This window comes from Panthera uncia, assembly GCF_023721935.1.
Source record: "Panthera uncia isolate 11264 chromosome E2 unlocalized genomic scaffold, Puncia_PCG_1.0 HiC_scaffold_20, whole genome shotgun sequence".
NCBI classification, from domain to species: domain Eukaryota; kingdom Metazoa; phylum Chordata; class Mammalia; order Carnivora; family Felidae; genus Panthera; species Panthera uncia.
This window is the reverse complement of record NW_026057589.1, coordinates 5,542,264-5,566,261: the sequence shown is the minus strand read 5'-3', so window position 1 is coordinate 5,566,261 and position 23,998 is coordinate 5,542,264.

Sequence of the window (23,998 nt, the reverse complement as noted above, 5' to 3'; positions counted from 1 at the left end):
TCCCATCTCACACCCCTAGGGAGCCCATTAGCCATTGTACATTGTTCAGCTGTTACTCAGAGGGTATACATATGGAGAAGTTACTGGATGTCAGGTATTTGAGAAGGAAGACATTTTCAGTAAATAGATTCCCATGTGATACAGTATTGTTATCTCCATTTGCAGACAAAGCATTCCATCTCTCCATCCTCTACATGAACCTGCCATACTCTATTGACTCCATTTTTTAGGGAGATGCTGGAGAGGATTCAATTCCTTGAGCATCATTTAGATTTTGACTTCTGCACTGTATCTTGTCTCCAGGATCCAATCCAGCGATTCTGAGTATATGTTTTGGTGTTGTATTTGGTGTTCCTTTTTTCCCATTTCTGAGAGATTCACTTTGCCTTCCAAAAAATAAGTTGTATATTTTACTTTGCTTCCAAAATGGCTGATTTTCCTAGCTATCAAAATGAACAGATGCACACAATCTAAGATTCCCAAGTCAGGAATGTTTATCACCAAGAGCAGAGAATCACATGCCCATTAATGCTTCCAGACCTTGAGATGGAATACTGGGTCCACCCTCATGTCCTTTCCTGGGGATAGGAGACCTCTTCCTCCAACTAAAAGAGGCATGCTTTGGCCCAATTATATATGAGAGAAAATACCCTTCCTTGAGAACACTTCAGTCCCTCAACACCGGGCCTTTTCTCAGATTCATACAAATATTTCCTACACTCCAACCTTTATTCTCTCTCTGATAAAGTCTCACCATTAGAGCCTGCCTGCAGACTGTTTTCTATAGCTGCACTGACCCATTCTTCCCTAGGGACATCTATACCTCAATCTGTGTAGTCTCTCCCCAATTCCTTTATTTTTTCCTTCTTTTGAAGAAAAAAAAAAAGGTTGGAGATCTATATTCTTTTTATTTTATTTTATTTTACTTTACTTTACTTTTATTGTATTTATTTATTTATTTATTTATTTACTGAGAGAAAGAGAGCAAGTGGAGGAGGGGCAGGAGGAGAGGGAGAGAGAGAATCTTAAGCAGGCTTCATACTCAGCATGGAGCCTCCCGCAGGGCTCACAACCGTGAGATCATGACCTGAGCTGAAATCAAGAGTTGGCCGCTTAAAGTCTGAGCCACCCAAGTGCCCCAAGACCCATATTCTTTTGAAGGTTTCACTGATGACTGTTTTAAGGAAACAAACAGGGACTGACATACATGGGAAAGTAACAGAAGTTCTGGCATTTGACAATTTCTTTACCCACCTTGGTTCTTAGCCTTTGATAATCTCCGAGATGGAACTGGAGGCTGTGTTGAGCTTCTGCCCCCCCTGCTAGCTGAGGATGCAGTTCACCAAACGCCACCACTGTTTCTTCTCTCTTTGGAGAAGACCCTGCTGGCTGCTGGCTTTCTGCAGAGCTGCGCTTCCTCACTTGCTTACACACAACTAGGATGCTCCATCAATACCAAATGACTTAGATTTTTATAACACCAAACATTTCCTACCATGCCTTGCAAATGTGGCTGTCACTTCCTAGAATGCCATACCGTTCTCCTTGTTCAAAATGTAGACTCATTTTATTAGCTTCTTCAAAAATGAGCTCAAAATTTAAGCATTTAAACATTTTTAAAGTTCTATTTATTTTTGAGAGAGAGAGAGAGAGAGAGAGAGAGAGAGAATGAGCAGGGGAGGGGCAGAGAGAGGGAGACACAGAATCCAAAGCAGGCTCCAGGCTCCGAGCTGTCACAGAGCCCGATGCAGGGCTTGAACCCACGAACTGGGAGATCATGACCTGAGCTGAAGCTGGATGCTCAACTGACTTAGCCACCCAGAAGCCCCCAAATTTAAACATTTAAAAAAGCCTTCCCTGAGTAATCTCATCACTATATATAGTTAATTTTTCTCTTTTCTGTGACTAGCAATGTTTCAGGTCTATACTTACCACTTGGTCTGACAATATCTGTCTGTATGTTTGTCTTCTGTCTTAGACTACATTTCTTGAGAGCACAGTCTGCTTTATTTGCTTGTCTTTTAGCAGTAACTATTACTTGACACAGAGTAGTAGCTAATTAATACTCAGTAGATTGGTTTAAATTGAAAAGAAAGAAGTCAGGATTTGTGACTCCAATTATTAATGTAAAAAAAACAAAAACAACAACAAAAACCTGCTACTGAGATGAATTAAGCCTCTGAAATATTCCCACCGGTGATGCCCACCAGGCTCTAGAAGGTTACTTGTGCTATGCACACCCGTTCAGCTCACCAACACACCAGAGCTTACAAACAATGTGCACGGAGTGGCCTTTTGCAAATTAACATTCCCATCTCTCCTGATTCCTCTGGCAGAAACAAGCTTGCAAGTTAACAGGAATAAAGAATGGAAGGAGGGTATGAGGAGAGGTGGACAGAGGGAAGCATTTCATAATTTATTAAGATGAGAGCCCTGGCACCTCATTTATTTTACAAAAAGAACTACTGCTGTTCACATTTTTATGAGTTGGGACTTAACACAGGATTCCTATTTCCCCTCCACTCATCACCAGCCTTGCTGCCTGTGGACATGTTGCAGATTCACCGATGGGTTCCTAGAATCCTCCCTTTCCCCTTCCCACTGGGGCCTCTTCATTCCCAACTGCTGCTGCAAGAGTCCTGAATCTGTCTTCACTCAAGGGCATTGAGCTCCGCCCTCCTTAATCAATACTGAGCACAAAGCCAAGGAAATGGCACTGTGCATGTGCAAACTTCCTTGGAAGCTGATCGCCCCATTTAGAACGAATTAACATCTAATTGGCAAGCAATCATGCCCAATAATTTTTAGATTTGTTTATTTTTCAGAGTCACATCTCTCAAAATACTGTCAATAGAACAATTATACAGGCTCTTCTCACTAGAACTCACCTGGAGGAGTGTCTTGTTATAGGCTTATAACTATTACTCAAGGCAAGTCTTTGCAGCTCAACTCTCTGCAGCAATAATGATAATAATAATAATAATAATAATAAAGGTAATTATAATAATAAATAAAACAAAATTGGAGATGTGAATGAAACTAGAGAAACAGTACTTTTTAGCCAAGTCTATACAAACAGGATGTATCTGACTATCTGCCAGGAATTTTTTCCTCTTGCCGAATTCTAATCAGTTTATATCACCTCTCCCCTTCCCAACTGGTGTCCTGAAGGGCCCAAGCAGCTGAGCTTTCAAAACAATCCTTGGGCCTCTATCGTCCTTTGCAAGAAAACCCCTGGAGTCTTTCCTTTAGATGTCAGCCATCCATTTCATTTTTTAAAACAACATTTTTTTTAATATTGAGTCTACAGACAAAAAAGACAGAACAAAGGAAAATGTCAGATGCAGAAAGATTAGACCAGATCAGCCTAGGCTCAGAAAGCAGCAGAGGTTGCAGGGGTTATTCTGAAATGCTGGTCTTGTGCAAAATATCTTCATGTTCCATAAAGTATTTTGTTTTAGTTATTCTTCGCAAGGAACACTGACATAGATGTGATCCTTCCTTTTCTAGACCCCAGCAGCATAAAGGATATGTCTATGATTTACAACAGGGCTACAAATGGTAGTTTATATGACGTCCATCTCAGGGGTCTCAAGGATCTCAAGTCCCGTCCACTGTCCCGGAAGAATTCTCAGAATCCTGGGGCACCCTATTAGGCAGAATTCAAAGATGTCCTCTAGCTACCATTCATTCTACCTTTGCTCTCCCTGCTCAGAGTGGTGTCGGTCACCTGACATCTCAGGTGGAAGATGTGATTCTGGTGGCTGATGATGCCCATCTTGTTGCACCCATGGTTTTTAATGCTGATCTGGCTGCTAGTGTTCCTCACTAGCATTGGAGTGTAGTCTTATCAATAAGTGCCAGTATTGTTGGATATGTCTTAGAAATTAGATAAATTACTCTGGGTGTTATTTGGAAGTTAATTGAGTCTCTGTATCTTGACCCATAGCCAGAAACTTTGACAAGATTTCAACCCTCTACATGTTAGAATGAATCTCAGAGTCTCAGAACACTTTTTCCAAATAGAATTTCTCCTCTCTGTTCATTTCATTATCTTAAGCCCAAAGGTTTAGGTCCTAAACAGTACTTTTAAGAGCTTCTTCAATATATCTTCAAGATGAGGGAGTAGGTCCTGTTGGAATTTGGATCCTCATTCAGGAGTGTGTGTGTGTGGGTTTGAGAGAGACATAAGGAAGTAAGACAGAGATGAGGAGGAGGAAGAGGAGGAGAAGGAGAAGAAGGAAGAAGTGAAGCAGGAGAAAGAGAAGCCATGTCTATACTCTGCCAAAGCATTTGTGAGTGTAGCCAAGAATCTACTGTGTCACTTTTCTTTTTCTGTCTACAGAATATCAACAGATAATTCATCTAATTTTTTTGGCACAGAAATGAGTTATCTTTTGTGATTGAGTTTTCCAAGGTTTTGCCCTGCGTAAAATAAAGCACTGCCCCTGCTCCCCTGACCTTTTAAACATGACTTCAGCAAATATCTCCAAGTAAGCAAAATAACTCCCCGGCTCCTTTCCACCTTCACGTTCAAGCATTTGCTGCATCTCTGTAATCTCTACCACCACCCAGTAGAAACCTGGATGTCCCAAACTCCCAACTGCACTGCTTTCTCCTAAAATACTTCATTTGTGTGTGTGTGTGTGTGTGTGTGTGTGTGTGAGAGAGAGAGAGAGAGAGAGAGACAGGAAAAGAGAGAGAGAGAGAAGCAGGGCTCATGTTCACCTGAGGCAGGGCTTGAGCTTACCCAGTGAGGGACTAGAACTCATGAACAGTGAGATCATGACATAAGCCAAAGTCAGATGCTTAATGATTGAGCCACCTAGGTGCCCTAAAATACTTCATTTCATAAAAAATCACCATTTTGTTTTCTTCCCTAAGGAAAAACATATGGTAATCAGAGTTACTGTTATGATCCTTATTAACTCCACCCACTCAGCACAGATCACTATTTTTTTCTTTCTTTTCTTTATTTACTTCCTCCTTCCCTCCCTCCCTCCCTCTCTCCCTTCTTTCCTTCCTTTATTTTGGTCTTTTGGTCTTACTTTTTTGAAAACACTTGCTTAAGAGTTACTTTGGCCATGTTGTTCAATCCTTCGGCCTTCATTTTACTCAGATAGAAACAGCATGTGTGAGAAAACATTGAGAGTGCCACAGTACTTACTTTTTCTTATAACCACAAAGTTCCATGTTTATTTCATATTTCTCTTTCTGTAACTGACCTCTTTATCAGTTTAATGTAGACTTTACTGAGGTTTTTTATAACTATTTGCTACTACCCCTTCCTTTTCTTTTTGTTTTCAGGGGTTTTATTATGATGTATCTGGACATAATTTTGACTTTATCTCATTTGGACTTTCCTGAGCTTCTTGAACCTATAAATTTATATCTTTCACCAAAATTGGGAAATTTTCAGCATTATTTCTTCAAATATTTTTTAAAGTTTATTTATAGATTTTGATAGAGAAAAAAAGAGAAAGAGAAGGAGAGAGAGCACAGGAGGGGTAGAGAGAGAGGGAGACAGAGGATCCCAAATGGTTCCATCCACCTTGTCAGTTTAGAGACAGATGCGGGGCTCGATCTCACAAACCATGAGATCACGACCTGAGCTAGATCAAGAGGTGGACACTTAACCAACTGAGAAACCCAGGTGCCCCTCAAATATTTCTTCCGGTACCCAATCTTTCTCTTGTTTTCAGGGACATCAATGGCATAAGTATCAGATCTTTCTGTATTGTCTCATAGGTTTCAGGAACTCTATTTCCCCCCTTCCCAATCTTTTCCTCCATGTTTTTCAATTTGCATAATTTTATTGACATATCTTTAGGTTCACTGACATTTCCTCTGTTGTCTCAGTTGTGCTATTGAGTCCATCTAGTGAATTTCTAATGTCAGATGTATTTTTTTCAGTTCTAAGATTTCCATTTGGTTTTGTTTTTATAGTTTCTCTCTCTTCTCTCTCTCTTTCAATTCATTTTGAGAGTACTAATCCTTACCTTTTTGACCACAGTAATATCTTCATTAAAGCCTTTGCCTGATAATTCCAACATGTAGGCTATATCAAAAATTGGGGGCATCTCAGTGGCTCAGTTGGTTAAGCATCAAACTTCAGTTCATGTCATGATCTTGCGATTTGTGAGTTCAAGCCCCGTGTCTAGCTCTGTGCTCAGAGCCTGGAACCTGATTCAGACTGTGTGTCCCTGTCTCTCTCTGCTCCTCCCCTGCCCATACTCTGTCTCTTTCTCTCAAAAATAAATAAAAATTAAAAAAAAATTTAAATGCTACTTGTTTGAATTGTGTTTTCCCTTAGCAGGAGCCAACTTTTTTTTTTCTGTAAGGATCAGATACTAATTATTTCAGGCTTTTGTGGCTTAGCCATATGATTTCTGTTGCAATGGCTCATCTAACACTGTAGCATGAAAGCCAGCATAGACAATAGAGAAATTAATGAGTACAGCTATATTCCAATAAAACTTTATTGATGGACACTAAAATTTGAATTACATACTATGTTCACATTTTCAAATATTCTTCTGATTCTTTTTTCAAATGTTTACATATATATAAAATCTCTTCTGACTTTATAAGTCATACTAGAATGGGTGTCGGGGCAGATTTGGCCCATGGACTATAGTGCACCAATGCCTATTTTGAGAAGTAGTCACAATTTTCTGGTTCCTTTTATGTAACTCATCTCAAATTGTATCCTGGACAAGTTAAATATGTTGTGAGACTCTGAAATTATAATCTTCTGGAGAACATTGATGTTATTTTGCTTGTGGCAGATTTGGCTGGGGTACAGGTCACAAGTGCTGTCTTCTGCGGGCAGAGGTTCCAATTTTGGTTCTGTTGCCAGTCTTTGCTATGGTCTTTGGATGTATGTCATCTACACATGCACCACTAAGAAGTAAGTGTGGCCATATACCCTCACCAAATGTGGATCGTAGTTGATATTCTAGTTCAATTCTCAAAACCTCTTCTAGGCTTTCTTGGGTCTCTTCTGTACATGTGCCTTTCAGGGTGACCTCGGAGTTTCTGATGCACATACACAGAGTTAGGAGATCTCCTTTTCCAGCCCTCTTTTCTCCATGATTCCCCTATACCCTCCAGCTCTCAAGAGCCCCTTTCCCTGTTCCTATTGCTCTGACCAAGAAAAAAACAAGTGCTTTTTCTCAGAGTTTATTTGTTCTTGGCCATTTTCACATAGCCGGGGGTACCCTCTCAGCAAAGTAGTGAGAGAAAAATAATAAACAGTTTGGCTTCCCCTCACACATATGCTCTTCACAGCTCACATTATCTGACCACAGAGATGGGTTTTCCTCACAGGGTTTAACTGCCCGCACCTCTGCACTTCTGCTACCACCATGTAGCCACACAAGCTGGCCTCTGGGCACAGCCAGGAGAGAGAAAAGGGAGAGAAAAAGTATATACTTGCAAGTTTTCAAGAGAGTAAATCTTAAATAGTATCATCACAATAAAAATGGTAATTGTGTGAGGGGATGGAGGTGTTTAACCTTACTGTGGTAATTATTTTGCAATATATATATATATATGTGTGTGTGTGTGTGTGTGTGTATGTATACACACATATACACACACACACACATATATGTATCGAATCATCGCATTGCATATATATATATATATATATATATATAATGTATATACCTTAAACTTATTTATGTTATATGTCAATGATATCTCTGAAAAACTGAGGAAAAAAGGATGGGCAAAATGTCACCCTCATAACATAAAGACTCATCAAATCACTGCACTGTACATCTGAAACTAATGTAACATTGTATGTCCACTACAATAAGAAAGAAAAAAAAGGTGGCTCTCTGACTTACAGTGTGACCCCATACTCTCTGGTTTATAGTGGTCTCTCTTCTAACTAGAGAGAATTTATCTGAGTTTTTGCTGTCCATACTTGGCTGTACTCTTCTGTCCTTAGGTCAATGCTGGGAGATAAAAGAAGAAAAGAATCCCTCTTCCATACTGCTCATTCTTCAAATTCACACTTCCCTGCCCAATCAACCTACAAGGTTTTACTTTTCGAAGACTTCAGGCAGTTGCTTTTTGCATTCAGGTTTTGAATTTCAGTTATAATCAGTTGGAGGGGATATAATGAGCTTACTTCATCTTGGCTAAGACTGGAAGTCTCTACCCAGTCCAGGAAGGAAAGTGATTCACACAAGGTCACAAAGGAAGACAGTGGAAGACACAGAAGCAGAACCTAGCACTTCTGAATCTTTTTGAACACCCCCTTCTGAGAGTAAATGTAGCAATGCTTACTTAGGAAAAATGGAAAGACATGTGGGTCTCAACGCATATGGAACTAACCTCCTCAAAGATTTCCTATGATGCTCCCCACCCTCACTCTTAATTCTGGGTACCCACTGGGTGCTCTGACAGCACCATATTAGCTTGCCTTACCCCTGGGCTAAGTCCTGCTAAAAATGATATGAGAAGGTTAGATAAAAACTCACCCATTCAGTCAATAACAGTACTGATATTGATAGGGGAGAACAAGTGTTTGTAAGTGTAAGGGCATGTATGCATACATGTTTATATGTGTATCTGGGTGTATATTTGTATGTGGTTATCTATACATACATGTTTATGTTTCTTTATATGTGTGTGTGCCACATGTGTATGTAAAGACCCTGAATGGCCATACTTTTGTGGGTCCAATTCTGGAGTCTCTATTCTATTCCATCAGTCTATGTGTCTGTTTTTGTGCCAAAACCATGCTGTCTTGAAGATTACAGCTCTGTAGTAGAGGTTAAAGTCTGGAATTATGATGCCTCCCGCCTTGGTCTTCTTCTTCAATATTACTTTGGCTATTTGGGGTCCAACTAATCTTTGACAAAGCAGGAAAGAATACCCAATGGAAAAAAGACAGTTTCTTTAACAAATGGTGCTGGGAGAACTGGACAGCAACATGCAAAAGAGTGAAACTAGACCATTTTCTTACACCATTCACAAAAATAAACTCAAAATGGATAAAGGACCTGAATGTGAGACAGGAAACTATCAAAACCCTAGAGGAGAGAACAGGAAAAAAAACCTCTCTGACCTCAGCTGCAGCAATTTCTTACTTGACACATCTCCAAAGGCAAGGGAATTAAAAGCAAAATGAACTATTGGGACCTCATGAAGATAAAAAGCTTCTGCACTGCAAAGGAAACAATCAGAAATACTAAAAGGCAACCGACAGAATGGGAAAAGATATTTGCAAATGACGTATCAGACAGAGGGCTAGTATCCAAAATCTATAAAGAACTCACCAGACTCCACACCTGAAAAACAAATAATCCAGTGAAGAAATGGGCAGAAAACATGAATAGACATTTCTCTAAAGAAGACATCCAGATGGCCAATAGGCACATGAAAAGATGCTCAATGTCACTCCTCATCAGGGAAATACAAATCAAAACCACACTGAGATACCACCTCACACCGGTCAGAGCAGCTAAAATGAACAAATCAGGAGACTATAGATGCTGGCGAGGATGTGGAGAAACAGGAACCCTCTTGCACTGTTGGTGGGAATGCAAAATGGGGCAGCCACTCTGGAAAATAGTGTGGAATGGTCCTCAAAAAAACTAAAAATAGATCTACCCTATGACCCAGCAATAGCACTGCTAGGAATTTACCCAAGGGATACAGGAGTGCTGATGTACAGGGGCACTTGATTCCCAATGTTTATAGCAGCACTTTCAACAATAGCCAAAGTATGGAAAGAGCCTAAATGTCCATCAAGTGATGAATGGATAAAGAAATTGTGGTTTATATACACAATGGAGTACTATGTGGCAATAAGAAAGAATGAAATATGGCCTTTTGTAGCTACGTGGATGGAAGTGGAGAGTGTTATGCTAAGTGAAATGAGTCATACAGAGAGAGACAGATACCATATGTTTTCACTCTTATGTGGATCCTGAGAAACTTAACAGAAGACCATGGAGGAGGGGAAGGAAAAAAAAAAGTTAGAGAGGGAGGGAGCTAAACCATAAGAGACTCTTAAAAAACTGAGAATAAACTGAGGGTCGATGGGGGGTGGGACAGAGGGGAAAGTGGGTGATAGGCATTGAGGAGGGCACCTGTTGGGATGAGCACTGGGTGTTGTATGGAAACCAATTTGAAAATAAATTTCATATTAAAAAATAAATAAATACTATTATGCCCCCACAAACAAATAAATAAATAAATAATTGACGTGGACAAGATAGGGTGGAGGTTGCAACCCTGAGACAAAAGTTCAGAAATATCACTCAGATTGACAGTGTTCTGTTAACCAGTACCATTTGAATGGTTATTGGATTGGATTCTATTCTACCTAACCACCTTTCAGTTACAGATAAGACTGTCACAAGGGACTACTACACAGCCTCACTGGAATTCAGCACTGTCTATTGAATCCTTGTCACAGCAGACCAGTCTGTTAGACAAGACATGGAGCTTGGTTAAAACTGACTTGTTCTTTGTGATCCCTGCTAGACTTCATTTCAATTTTGTCATTTCTGTTGGGCAGTAAACATCACTGACAGATGTCATGGGGCATGGGGCAGATGGGCACATATTTTGGAACTTAGAATTCTTCTCTTGCTTAAAGTATATTAAGCATACTGATAACAATTCTGTTTGCCTGCAAGACTTCACCCAAGTTCATGTGCACTTCAGCCCATTCTCCTGTGTATTAGTAATTGCTTATTAGCCATAAAGTGAGTGTTTGAGCCAAAAAAAAGACCTTGAATGGAAATGAAGTTGCCTAAACCTAACTTGGCAGATGAAGAAACAGTGAAATGCAGATAATTCATAATCACTTTGTTAATGGGTCAGAACTTGAACGCCATTTTCCCAACATGTTACAATATATAACCAATTGCAGTCACTTAATAAATTTAGAGACAATGACATCTAACAAGGTGATAGAGAGAAAGGATTTAAGGTAAATCAATGACGACGGTGTACCACTCCAGTCTTAAATGCTCTTACTCAACCACAACAAAACCAGACAGTTTCTGCACAACTTGTCCTCCCCCCAGAAAGAAAGGAGTGCTGTCCTGTCTGTATTTATCAGCCATATGTGCTCTTCTGGAATGTCTGATTTTCCCATGCCATGCTCACAGATCCCTGTTTCCAAGGCACATACTTATATTCTGGCATTAAATCTACAAAACACAGCCTAGCACTCAGGATTTCTTCTAAGTACTGGGGAATAAGGAGGAAAACCTGTGTTTGGCTTCATATAGATCTTTGGAATCAAATACTTTTATTGGTCCAAATATAAATGGCATTGGAAAACTATGTTAAAATGTCCCAATTACCACTCAGGGAGCACACCTTCAGGCTGCAGTTTTTATGGATGAGGCATTAGTTCAAAATCCCCATTTTGCTGCATTGGATGAGCCTGATTTGCAATGTTCCTTATTGCAAAGAGACTCTGACTTAGCTAACACTGTGTTCGAGAAAGGAAGGACTATTCTAATGACTCTGCTTTAGTAAAATGGCTGCAGCAGAAGAAGCTTCGGCAAGAGCCAGTTCTATATTCCAGCCCTGGATGGGACATTCAATAAGCAGGATTTCATTTGGTGTATGCTCAATTTGGGGAGCAGGAGTGTAGGTGTTATTATTATTTCCATCCAGGGATGGATAACTGAAGTTCAGGCTCTTAAAACAATAAGCTGAAATTACAAAAACTAATATTCATGAAACAAGACCCCTATCTTACACCTCTCACAAAATTAACTCAAAGTGGATTCAGACTTAAATGTAAAGCCTGAAACCATGAAACTCCTAGAAAAAAACAGAGAAATAAAGCTCCTTGTTAATGATATTTTGAATGTGACACAGAAAGAGTAGCAACAAAATAAAAAATATATAGGTGATACTCTATCAAACTAAAAATTTCTGCACAGCAAAAGAAACCATCAAACAAAGTGAAAAGACAGCCTACAGAACAGGAAAAAATATTTTTAAGCCATATATCTGGTAAAGGATTGATATCCAAAATATATAAAGAACTCATACAACTCAACAGCAAAATAAATAAATAAATAAATAATCCAATTAAAAAATGGGCAAAGGACTGGAATAGACCTTTTTCCAAAGAAGATACTCCAAAAGCCAAAATAAAAAGTTGTTCAACACCGCTGGTTTTTAGAAAAGGCAAATTTAAATCACTATGAGATATCACCTCACACCTGTTATATTATCAAAGAGACAAGAGGTAACAAGTGTTGACATGGATATGGAGAAAAGGGAACCTACAAGACTATGGAGAATCCTCCAAAAATTAAAAGTAGAACCACCATATGATCCAACATTCCATTTCTGGAAGTATATCCAAAGGAAATGAAAACATTAACTTGAATCAACACCTACAACCCCATGTTCATAGCAGTATTACCTATAATATCCAAGACCTTAGGTTGTCTGAACAATCTAAACATCCATCAATGGATAAATAGACAAAAAAGTTAGGATACGTATACACACACATACAAACACACACATATGTATGTACACATACACACACATGCATACACACAAAGTGGAATATTATTCAGCCATTAAAAATGAATAAATCCAGGGGCACCTGGGTGACTCAGTTGGTTAAGTGTCTGACTCTTGATTTTAGCTCACACACTCTTGATTTTAGATCTCACAATCTGTGAGATCAAGCCCCAGGTCGGGCTGTGCACTAATAATAGTGCAGACCCTGCTTAGGATTCATTTCCTCTCTCTCTGTCCCTCACCCAAACTCTCAAAATAAATAATAAACTTAAAACAGTGAGTAAATCATACCATTTTTGGAAACAGATGGACCTGGGAGGCATTATGCTGAATGAAATTAATAAGATAAAGAAAGACAAATACTAGGGGAACCTGGGTGGCTCAGTTGGTGAAGCGTCCAACTTTGGCTCAGGTCATGATCTCACAGTTTATGAGTTCAAGCCCAGCATTGGACTCTGGGCTGACAGCTTGGAGCCTAGAGTCTGCTTCAGATTCTGTGTCTCCTCTCTCTCTTCCCCTCCCCCACTCACCTTCTGTCTCTCAAAAATAAAAACATTAAAAAAATAAAAAAAAGAAACACAAATACTATATGATCTCACTTACATGTGGAGTCTAAAACAAACAAACAAACAAACAAACACCCAACAACCAACAACAACAGAAAACAAACTCATAGAAAATGAGATCTGATTTGTGTTTACTAGAGACAGAAGGTAGGGGAGGAAAACTGGATGCAGGTGGTCAAAAGGTTAAACTTCCACTTATAAGATAAATAAGTAGTTGGGATGTAACACACGACATGATGACTAAAGCTAACACTGTTGTATGATATATGGGGATGCTATGTGATATACGGGGAAGTTGTCAAGAGAGTAAATCCTTATCTCATCATAAGAAAAACTTTTTTTCTTTTTTCTTTTCTTTTTACTGTACCAGATGAAATTATACATGTTAGCTGAACCTATCGTGGTAATCATGTAAATCAAACTATCATGTTGTATACCTTAAATTTATACAGTGATATATGTCAATTATTTCTCAATAAAACTAGAAAAAATTAGGAAAAAAATAAACCTTAATACTCACTGTCCACATGAGTTTGAAGCCCACTTCTGGTATAGATGTTGTATCTGTTATTTACAACATAACAGACTACCCAAAATATGTTAGGTTATAAACAGCAGATTATTTGTTCATGGTTTTACATTCTGGGGTGAGCTTAGCTGAACAGTTCTTGTGATACTCTCCCCAGGTCATGCACGTGTGTGCAGTTATCAGGTGGCCTAAGTGAGGTGAGCTGTGGCAAGGTGGGTGCATTTACATGCCCAGTTAGGGCTGTCAGCTGGGGTAGTGGTGTCTTCCATATGTCCTTTATAGCAGGATGGCCCTCATTTCTTATGTAATGGTCACAGAATTGCAAGAGTGCACACTTGTATGCAAGTGCTTATCCAGCCTCTCTTGTGTCGAATTAGCTTATACCCCATTAGCCAAAGAAAATCAGCTGTCAGTCCTAGAGTCAATCTGTGCAGGAGAGTGATCGTCAGAATGCAGAGATTTTAGGAAACAAGATTTGTTGAGGGCTGTTCATGTAATAATCTCTCATAGCGATTTTGAAACCTAGGTCTGTCCGATTCCAGGGAAGGACTCTGCCCATAAAATAAAGTTGAGGACTTATTGCTTCAAGTTTTCTTATATGATTTTTCTGTCTAAACCATAATCAACATTAGTTGGATGACAACTTGAAACACCCACACACCCACACACAAAATTTCCATATACAACAGTTGCATTCATAAGCATGTACAGACAGCCAGAGTTAAAAAGCAAGAAAGCTCACAATAATGAGAATGTGTCAAAAGGATACAGAAGCCAACTGAAAGAGCTACCAATGACCAAAGCTGGAAGAATCTCATCAACAAAATAAACAAAGTAGTATTAGATTATAACCCAAAGCATATATATACAATGGAATATTACTCAGGCATCAAAAAGAATCTTGCCATTTGCAGTGATGTAGATCGAGCTAGAGTATATTATGCTAGGTGAAATAAGTCAGTCAGAGAAAGACAAATACCATATAATTTCACCCAAATGTGGAATTTAAGAAACAAAACAGATGAACATATGGGGGAGGGGGGAGAGGAAAACAAACCATGAGAGACTCTTGTTTTTAATTTTTTTTAATATATTGTTTTACATTTTTATTTATTTTTGAGAGACAGAGCACAAGTGGGGGAGGAGCAGAGAGAGAATGAGACACAGAATCAGAAGCAGGCTGCAGGCTCTGAGCTGTCAGCGCAGAGCCCGATGCGGGGCTCGAACTCACAAACTGTGAGATCATGACCTGAGCCGAAGTCGGGCGCTTAACCGACTGAGCCACCCAGGTGCCCCAGACTCTTTTTTTTTAAAGTTTATTTATATTTGAGAGAGAGAGAGAGTACAATCAGGGGAGGGGCAGAGAGAGAGAGAGAATCTGAAGCAGAGCCCAACAAGAAGCTCAAACTGCAAACTGAGAGATCATGACCTGGGACGAAGTTGAATGCTTAACTGACGGAGCCACCCATGTGCCCCAAATCATGAGAGACACTCAAAGATAGAGAACAAACTGAAGGTTGATGGAGGGAAGTCAGTGGAGGATGGGCTAGATGGGTGATGAGTATCAAGGAGGTCACTTGTTATGATGAACACTGGGTGTTGTATGTTATTGATGAATCACTGAATTCTACTCCTAAAGCCAGTATTGCACTGTATGTAACTAACTATAATTTAAATCACAATTTGGAAGAAAAAAAAGAGTATAACCTAAAGTATGAAATAAATATCCATGAGTCCATACTGACATAAATAAATGATTGAATACACAAATAAGTGGGAAAGAAGAGATAAGTATCCCATGCTTACAAATTCCAAATAATTTATATAGATACTCCACTCTCAAGGCAATGAATGAAGCATAACTCCCCAAATCTTAAGTGTGGGCTGAGTAGTGACTTCACTGTAAGGAGTATAAAAGGGGTAAGGGAGAAACCTGACAAATACCACCTCGTTCGATGCCAAGATTAGCATCCACAGTGATAAGTTGTCATGTTAACAGTATGTACCTTAATAGGATATGATGAAAATGGCACTTTTCCTCTGTGTTCTTCCTCCCCAACCCATAACTCCAGTTGGATAATGGGAAAAAACTCAGGCAAATCCCAATTGAGTAACATTGTTAAAAATATCTGAAAGTACTTCTCAATATTCTCAAATTCATCAGAATCTAGGAAAGTCTGAGCAATTATCACAGCCAAGAGGAACCTAAGAAGCCACCATGACCTACAGCAATGTGGTATCCTGGATGGGACTGTGGAAGACAGAAAGAACAGTAGTCTTTGCCTAAGTAAACACTTAGGGACTCGGAATAAAATATGGACATTGGTTAATAATAATATATCAATATTGATTCATTATGTGTAATAAATATACCATACTAATGTAAGATATTAATTATAGGAAATCCTAGATAATGGATATTATGATTTATAAGAAATATATATTTGGTCATTCAGGTGACCACAATATAGTTCTCATATATATATATATATATATATATATATATTTATCCACAGTTCCCGGATCACATCTCCCAGAGTCCTTGAAATTTCCTAAGCAAAAAAGAGCAATAGGAACATCTTTTGACACAATATTTGGTCTTGTCCTCAGTTATGGAAATCACTTCAGAGCCATTAAGGTGAAATAGGTGTCTTGTTACTTACAAAAAACCTCTTTCCACCACAACTAGGTGTATGTTAATGAGGTGACATTTGGAAAATACCTAACGATGGGCACTGGTGATCAGGGGAATCAACCCTGAATAGAGCAGGGGACTTTTATTCCCACCCTGATTTCTGGTTTGGGGAAAGTGGCTGGAGGTTGAATGAATCACTAATGACCAATGATTTAGCTAACTGTGCCTATGTAATGAAGCCTCCACAAAAACCCAAAGGACAGGGTTCAAAAAGCTTCTGCGTTAATGGACACAAAGAGACCTGGGGAGAGTAGCCACTCAGAGACACAGCATGGTAGGTCTATGCCCCTTCCCCATACCTTGCTCTATGTATGTCTTCCATCTGGCTTTCCTTGAATTGTATCTTTTTATCACAAACCAATGATCCAGTAAGTAAAATATTTCTCTGAGCTCTATGAGCTGCTCTAGCAATTCCAACCCAAGGGGAAGGCTGTCAGAACCTCTGATTTATAACTGGAGATTCAGAAGCACAGGTGATAACCTGGTCTTATGATTGGCATCTTAAGGGGAAGGGGGGCACTCCTATAGGATTCAGCCCTTAACTTGCAGCATCTGATGCTATCTCTGGGTAGACAGCGTCAGAATTGAACTGAACTAGAGGATACTCAGCAGGTCAGAGAATTGCTTGGAAATCCCCCAAAGCCCACACCCACACACTAGAATTGGGCTAAAAACCTATTTAAGGATACCATAGTTCCCCTTCGCCTGCACTTCACTTTCCACTGTTTCAGTTACTCTTCATCAACCACAGTCCAGAAGCAGATGATCCTCCCCTTGTGATGTACTGTCAGAAGGTCAATAGTAGCCTAACGCTATGTCACAGCGCCTACACATTCAGCTCACCTCACAATCACACGGGCATTTTGTCATTTTATATCATCACAAGAAGAAGGGAGAGTATAGTCCAGTAAGATATTTTGAGAGAAAAACCACATTCACATAAATTTTATTACAGCATATTGTTATAACTTTAGTTTATTATTAGTTATTGTGTTTTTTTTTTTTTACGTTTACTTATTTTTTGAGAGACATAGAGAGAGCACAAGTTGGGGAGGGGCAGAGAAAGAGGGAGACACAGAATCCGAAGTAGGCTCCAGGCTCCGAGCTGTCAGCTCAGAACCCAGAACACGGCTCGAACTCACAAACAGTGAGATCATGACCTGAGCTGAAGTTGGATGCTTCACTGAGCCACCCAGGTGCCCCTAGTTATTGTTGTTAATCTCTTACTCTGATGAATTTATGAATTAAACTTTATAAAAGGTATGTAATGTGTAGGAAAAAATGTAGTCTATCCATGGTTCTGTACCATCTGCAGTTTCAGGCACCCACTGGGGGTCTTTGAATATATCTCCCACACATAATGGGGGACTTCTGAATACAAGAACTCTGTACAATTTTTGTAATTTTTCTGTAAATCTAAAACTATTGTGAAAAAGGTTTACTAATAATTTTTTAAAAAGCAAGAAACAGGCTAGTAAGGCCTTTTCTATAGAGATAGAAGACAAAAAGCTGATTATTTTTAGCACAAAAAGATCTTAAAGCAAGCTGATATAGTAAACAATAGGAGCCTAATACACAAATGGGCAAGGAACACAGATAATTTATGGGAGTAAAGAGGCACAAGAAAAGCAAAGTTTAACAACTAATAATCAAAAATAGTTAATGAAATGTGAATCATTTTAAACCTTCTAAAAACTATTTTAAAAATGATAATATCGGGGCGCCTGGGTGGCTCAGTCGGTTGGGCGGCCGACTTCGGCTTAGGTCATGATCTCGCGGTCCGTGAGTTGGAGCCCCGCGTCGGGCTCTGTGCTGACAGCTCAGAGCCTGGAGCCTGTTTCAGATTCTGTGTGTCTCTCTCTCCGACCCTCCCCTGTTCATGCTCTGTCTCTCTCTGTCTCAAAAATAAATAAACGTTAAAAAAAATTAAAAAAAAATGATAATATCATGTGCTTATTAGGAAGTCTAACAAGAGTCACTCTTTCACAAAGTTGTAACATCTACTTGCAAATTAATCTGAAAAACTTTTTCCATAATATAAATATGCTTATTCTTTTTGTCATGGTAATCTCATTTCAGCTAAACTTCTCTTGGAAAGTAATGTATGTGTAGCATATTTGCCATTACAAGATCACCATTACAGAATTATTTATAAAGATGCAAACTTAGAAACTGCCTTAACTCTCAGCAATAAGAGTGGTTAAATAGTCCTTAGTTTCATCTACCTGATGAAAAGACAGGAGGTAATTAAAATGACATTTAAAAAAGCAATGTAATGAGATAGAATAGTGTCTCTGTAAAAAAAAAAAAAAAAAAAAAAAAAAGAAGTGGCCAAATATTAAGTTTATCTATAAAGTATTTTAATGCTTACATTAAACAATGCACAGCCATAGAGGATAAATGTATCGATACTTACCATAGCTTTATTTGCATTTTAGAACCCAGTTGCTGCTTTTATTTTTAACTGTCCTAAATTTCAGTTTATGAACAAGTATTTTATTTGAACAACAAAACAAAGATTACAAAGAAAAATAAGGAAATGTTAAAAGAAATGAAAAGAAGAAGCAACAGGGCGAAAATGGAGTCACTTGCCTCCAAACAGCAAACCAAGACTTAATTGTAGCAATGTGAATTTTCCCTGTCAATCTGGAATTTCCCTATTAGCACTTTTGAGATAACTGACATGATTGACTCCCTGAGTTCCCTCAAAGGAAGGTGACCATGCCCAAAATAATCCTTTCTTTTCTTTTACTAATAACTTCCTTGTCCCACCCCGTTTTTGCCTACAAAAGTCTTCCAAGGTTCCTTGAAGCATTGTTCCTTTCTACTGGCTACACGGGATGCTGCCTGATTCATGAAGCATTAAATAAAGCCAATTGGATCTTCAAATTTACCCAGCTGAATTTTTGTTTCTTAAAAGAAGAAATTGCAATTTCCCATAGTGGCAAAATCTGTTGTATTTGGCACATAGGGCTTTGAGATGTTTCATTCTGCTTATCTACAGTTTCCCTATTTTCTTTAGTGAGTAGATATTACACTATAATTGAAATATTATCCATAAAAGTTAGCACCTGAAGGACTGATATGGTTAATGTGTCCACCAGCCCGGATGTGTACAAAAAAGGGAAAAGTTTATGGAAGTGAAAAGAAATGGCCATCTGTCAGCTTGAAATCCAGTTAGCGCATCTTTAAATCAGCATGAACACACACAATGAATAGAAAAAGATCTTGTGGGAGCCACAAAAAAAAAAGCTATTTCTTAAAAATTGTCTTTCTGTAAGTTCTTATGTTGCTTTTTAATTCACTGTTTGCAGTCCATATTTTTTTTCCCTAATTATTCTAAAGTTTAAAATGGTAAATTTATGTTTCTTGTGCTTGGGGGACTCAGAAGAATGTCTTGCTTTGCAACTGAATAAATGGTAGAGCATTCTCACATTGTTTCTTGAACTTAAATGTTACCTCACAATGGAATCCTGCAAGTCTTAAGAGGGGACCCATACACTGATGGATGGGTTGATTGATTAGGTTTGCCCCAGTCTGAAGGCAAAGGGCTGGACCAGACACTCTGCGAGGGGCCCTTCAGCTCAAGGGTTGAGATCTCAGCTCAGCCAATCTTGATGCTGTCAGTAAGAATCACCAACAGACATTATCCCTTTTTAAGACATCACTTGTCACCAGAGCCCAGGTAGCAGTAGTCAGAAGCAGCTGATAAGAGTTCCTTTTTTTCCCCCTCATCCTGATAATGTTTTCTAGACACTCAAAAATTTCTCCTACAACAGTGAAGTACTTTTTCTAAATACAAGAGAAAAGCTGTATTTAAATGTCCACAATTTGATCTGTATCCCCAAATACAAATTTTGGTCCAGATGTAAGCCATTTTAGGGAATGAAGGAGACTTATATAGCCAACAGACCCCTTGGGGCAGTGGCCTAGACGACAAAGTCAGCACCAGTAGAGATTCCAGGCAAAAAGATCCAATTCTAGTTTATTTGGGGGGTTCGAGTGAGTCTCGAGTAGGAATAATAACATTTCCTGCATAAAGTTGCTATAATGATTTTTTATTACCAAAAAGAGATATTAATACAAATTTCTTAATGAAATGCATAACATAATAAGTACTCAAAAAACCATGAGCCATTATTAGACAGAAATACAGCTTTGGGCTAAGAATGGATCTAGCTTTCAGAACTTCAGGAAAATTTCGAATGAGCACAGACTCCTCTCACCTCAGAGAGACAACACTCATAGTCTCGGCTTTTTTTTTTTTTTTTTTTAATGGGTGTTTATTTTCTTATCTTGCTTACAGAATGGTAATAAAGAAAACAAGTTTAAAAATATATTGAATAACATTCTCCACAGAGTAGCCAGAATAATTTGAAAAATAAATATGAAAATGTCACTTTTCTGCATAAAATTCTTTGAACATCTAAAATCCCTAGCAGATGGTAAAGGGCCTTCACCTCTGCAGACCCCTCTAATTGTGGGAGGAACTGCAGCCACAGTGACCAGACTTTCTGATCTTCCAAAGTACTCTACTCTTTCTAACCTCCAGGCCTTTGTTCCTGCTGTCCCCCACCCCTGCCCCCCTGGAGAGCCTTTTCCTTGTCTCTTGACTGCCAGATTCCTATTCATTCTTCAGATTTCCTTTAAATACCACAGTGTCAGTGGGCCATCCCTGACCCTGTAGACCAATTTTCATCCTGCTCTGTTATTCTCTCTTATAGAACACTGTCATTTTCCTCCTTTACACTTAGCACTTATAACAAGATTTAATTATGTAATTATCCCTGTGTTAACAGCCTGACTCTGCCACTGGTTTGTCAACTTCATGGGGGCAAGACCATGTCTGCTGTGCTCATCATCACAACCCAGCACACAGGGAAGTGCCTGGCACATGGCAGGCTTTGGATAAATACTGGAAAAAGAATGATTTTATGGAAGGGAGGGAGGAAGGAAGGAAGGAAAGGAGGGAGGAAGGAGGGAGGAAGGGGAGAAAAGGAAAAGAAGGTGGAGGGAGGGAAGGGGGAGAGAGGAGGGAGGGAAGGGGGGAGAGAGGAGGGAGGGAAGCAAAAGGAAGAAAGGGAGGGAGGAATGAAGAGAGGCAGGAAGGGAGAAAGGAAGGAGGGGAGGATGGAAAGAGGGGAGAAAGGCAGGAAGGAGGGAAGGGAGAGAGGAAGGAAGGAAAGGAGGATGGGAGGAAGGGAGAAAAAGAGGATGGAAGGGAGGGAGGGAAGAAGGGAGGAAGGAGGGAAGGAAGAAAGGGAGGGAGGAGGGGAGGGAGGCAATATTATCACTATACTTTAATACTGAGGATAATGACACTCTAGAAGGTAGCATTTTTGGCAGGGTCAGTCTTCTGTTTTCTCTCCTCTCAGATCTCTGAACTCAAGTCTTTCCTACAAGTCATTCGCCTTTCCCCGCTTGGCCTTCTGGGGAGTGGTGTCTGGAGCTCTGTGCTCCTCACCTCCCTCCTTGTGACACAGATCCTGCAACTCACCATCCCCAATCCTTTCTCTTCTCTGACAGAAATCTCCACTCCGGAAGCAGGCTGAGAAGGATGCAATCAGCTGGCTCGGGCTATGATTTCAATTACTGATATGCTCCTGGTGCCATGCCTGTCCTGCGGGTATCTACACGGTAATCCATGCATCAACACTAACACAGTGGCTCTCTAATGAAGTTCCTGGCATCATAGGAGACTGGGGAGGGATATTCCAGGGATGGAGGTGGGAAGAAAGGCTTTTCTGACCTCTCAAGACTCAAAGACTTTTACCAAAACAAGGTTAGAGATACGGTTATGTGGGTTAAAAAACAAAAAACAAAACAAAACAAAACAACCCCATAAGACAAACCATCAGCTAACATGAACAGTATGATCTTATTATTGTAACATAATAATAGGCATAGATAATGTCCGAAGGATATATCCCTGGGAGTTAATCAGGCTTATCTGTTAGTGGTGGAATTAGGGCTTTGCTATGTATTATATATTTATATAATTACATATTTGTACATATCATACTATCAAAATGTCCTACTGTGCTTTTGAAAAGGGAAAAAAGAGGGGCGCCTGGGTGGCGCAGTCGGTTAAGCGTCCGACTTCAGCCAGGTCACGATCTCGCGGTCCGTGAGTTCGAGCCCCGCGTCAGGCTCTGGGCTGATGGCTCGGAGCCTGGAGCCTGTTTCCGATTCTGTGTCTCCCTCTCTCTCTGCCCCTCCCCCGTTCATGCTCTGTCTCTCTCTGTCCCAAAAATAAATAAAAAACGTTGAAAAAAAATTAAAAAAAAAAAAAAAAAGAAAAGGGAAAAAAGAATACGAATTTAAAAGTCACCTCAAAGAATGAAGAAAAACCGGCCAAACTGTCCTGTGTCCTCTTCCTCTGCAGGTTTGGTTTCTACTGTCCCTGCAGATACCTTTAAGGCACCAGCAGCTCCATCTGGGGAGAGTCCCTCTCTTACTCTGGCTTCTCCTTCCTTTCTTTATTATGCAATCACATCATTTGAGGGCCAGACTCAGAGACAGTACGGAGAGTGAGAGAAAAATGGACCAGAGTCCAGAACACTTGGTTATGTCCTCGATCTGTTTTTGTTCACGTTGAGTTGAACCTTCTCTAAGTCAGTCTCCATTTCTGGGCCTTGCTTCTCTGTAAACTATCCTGGCTTAGATCTTCTCTTAAGAGCCCTTTAAAAGCTCAAAGCTTCCATGTCTCAGCAAATTGCTTATTCCAGAAACTTCTGGAAGCTCTGTTGGACTGACACTTTTGGCTGCTGCTCTGCCCTAGTTTCACCTGTGTATCTTCAGGGAAAAAAAAATTGTCCAGCTAGAAGTCTTAAGAGGAACCCTGGGCATCATTGATAGTGCAAGCATATAATTTAATTTAACATTCAAACCAGTACACTGGCCATTAATAATTATGTTTGAAGATCAGCCATCCACTGGCGGTTATCCTGGGAGCAGCTGGACACTGGAAAGAACCCAGGCTTCAGTCCAGGGGTCCTGGCTTCCTAGTCCAGATACTCACATTTTGGTTGTGTGACCTTGGTCACTAGACTATAAGCTCCGTGAAGAAAGGGGAAGGGCTTGTTCTACTCATAATGACATCTTCCTTTAGAAAGTGCCCCTAAAATATGTCTCAAAAAATGATTAACTGGAATAGCATTGATTTTGCCAAGTGGAAAATTGGGCTAATGACATGTTGTCTTAAGTTTCATGTGGAGTCTGGCACATGATTGCATAAGTATCAATTTGGGTTGCTGCTTTTTTTTTTTTTTTTTACCCAATTTTATAGACGAAAACTCTAAGGCTTAAAGAAGCTACATCACATGTCTAAGCATCAAAGTGGGTTGTGATTTTGCCTATTTTTCCTTTTCTTTTTAAAAGGAATCTTTAAACTTAAATCAATCTTTAAACTTAATTTTGCAAAAAAAACCCCTTATTTTTGCCATATATATAATATATATTATATATATAATATATATAAGCATGCAATATATATATATTATATAAATAATATAAACATGTATATATACACACTTACTTAATTTATAAGAACATGCTACCAGTTGCTGGTTAGATTTGGACTAGAATCCATGTTAGCCATTGATGTCTACATCAGGGTTTTCACAATTATCCCTCAGACCATACTTCTTTCCTATCCCAAAGTCATCCTTTCCTCAATTTTAA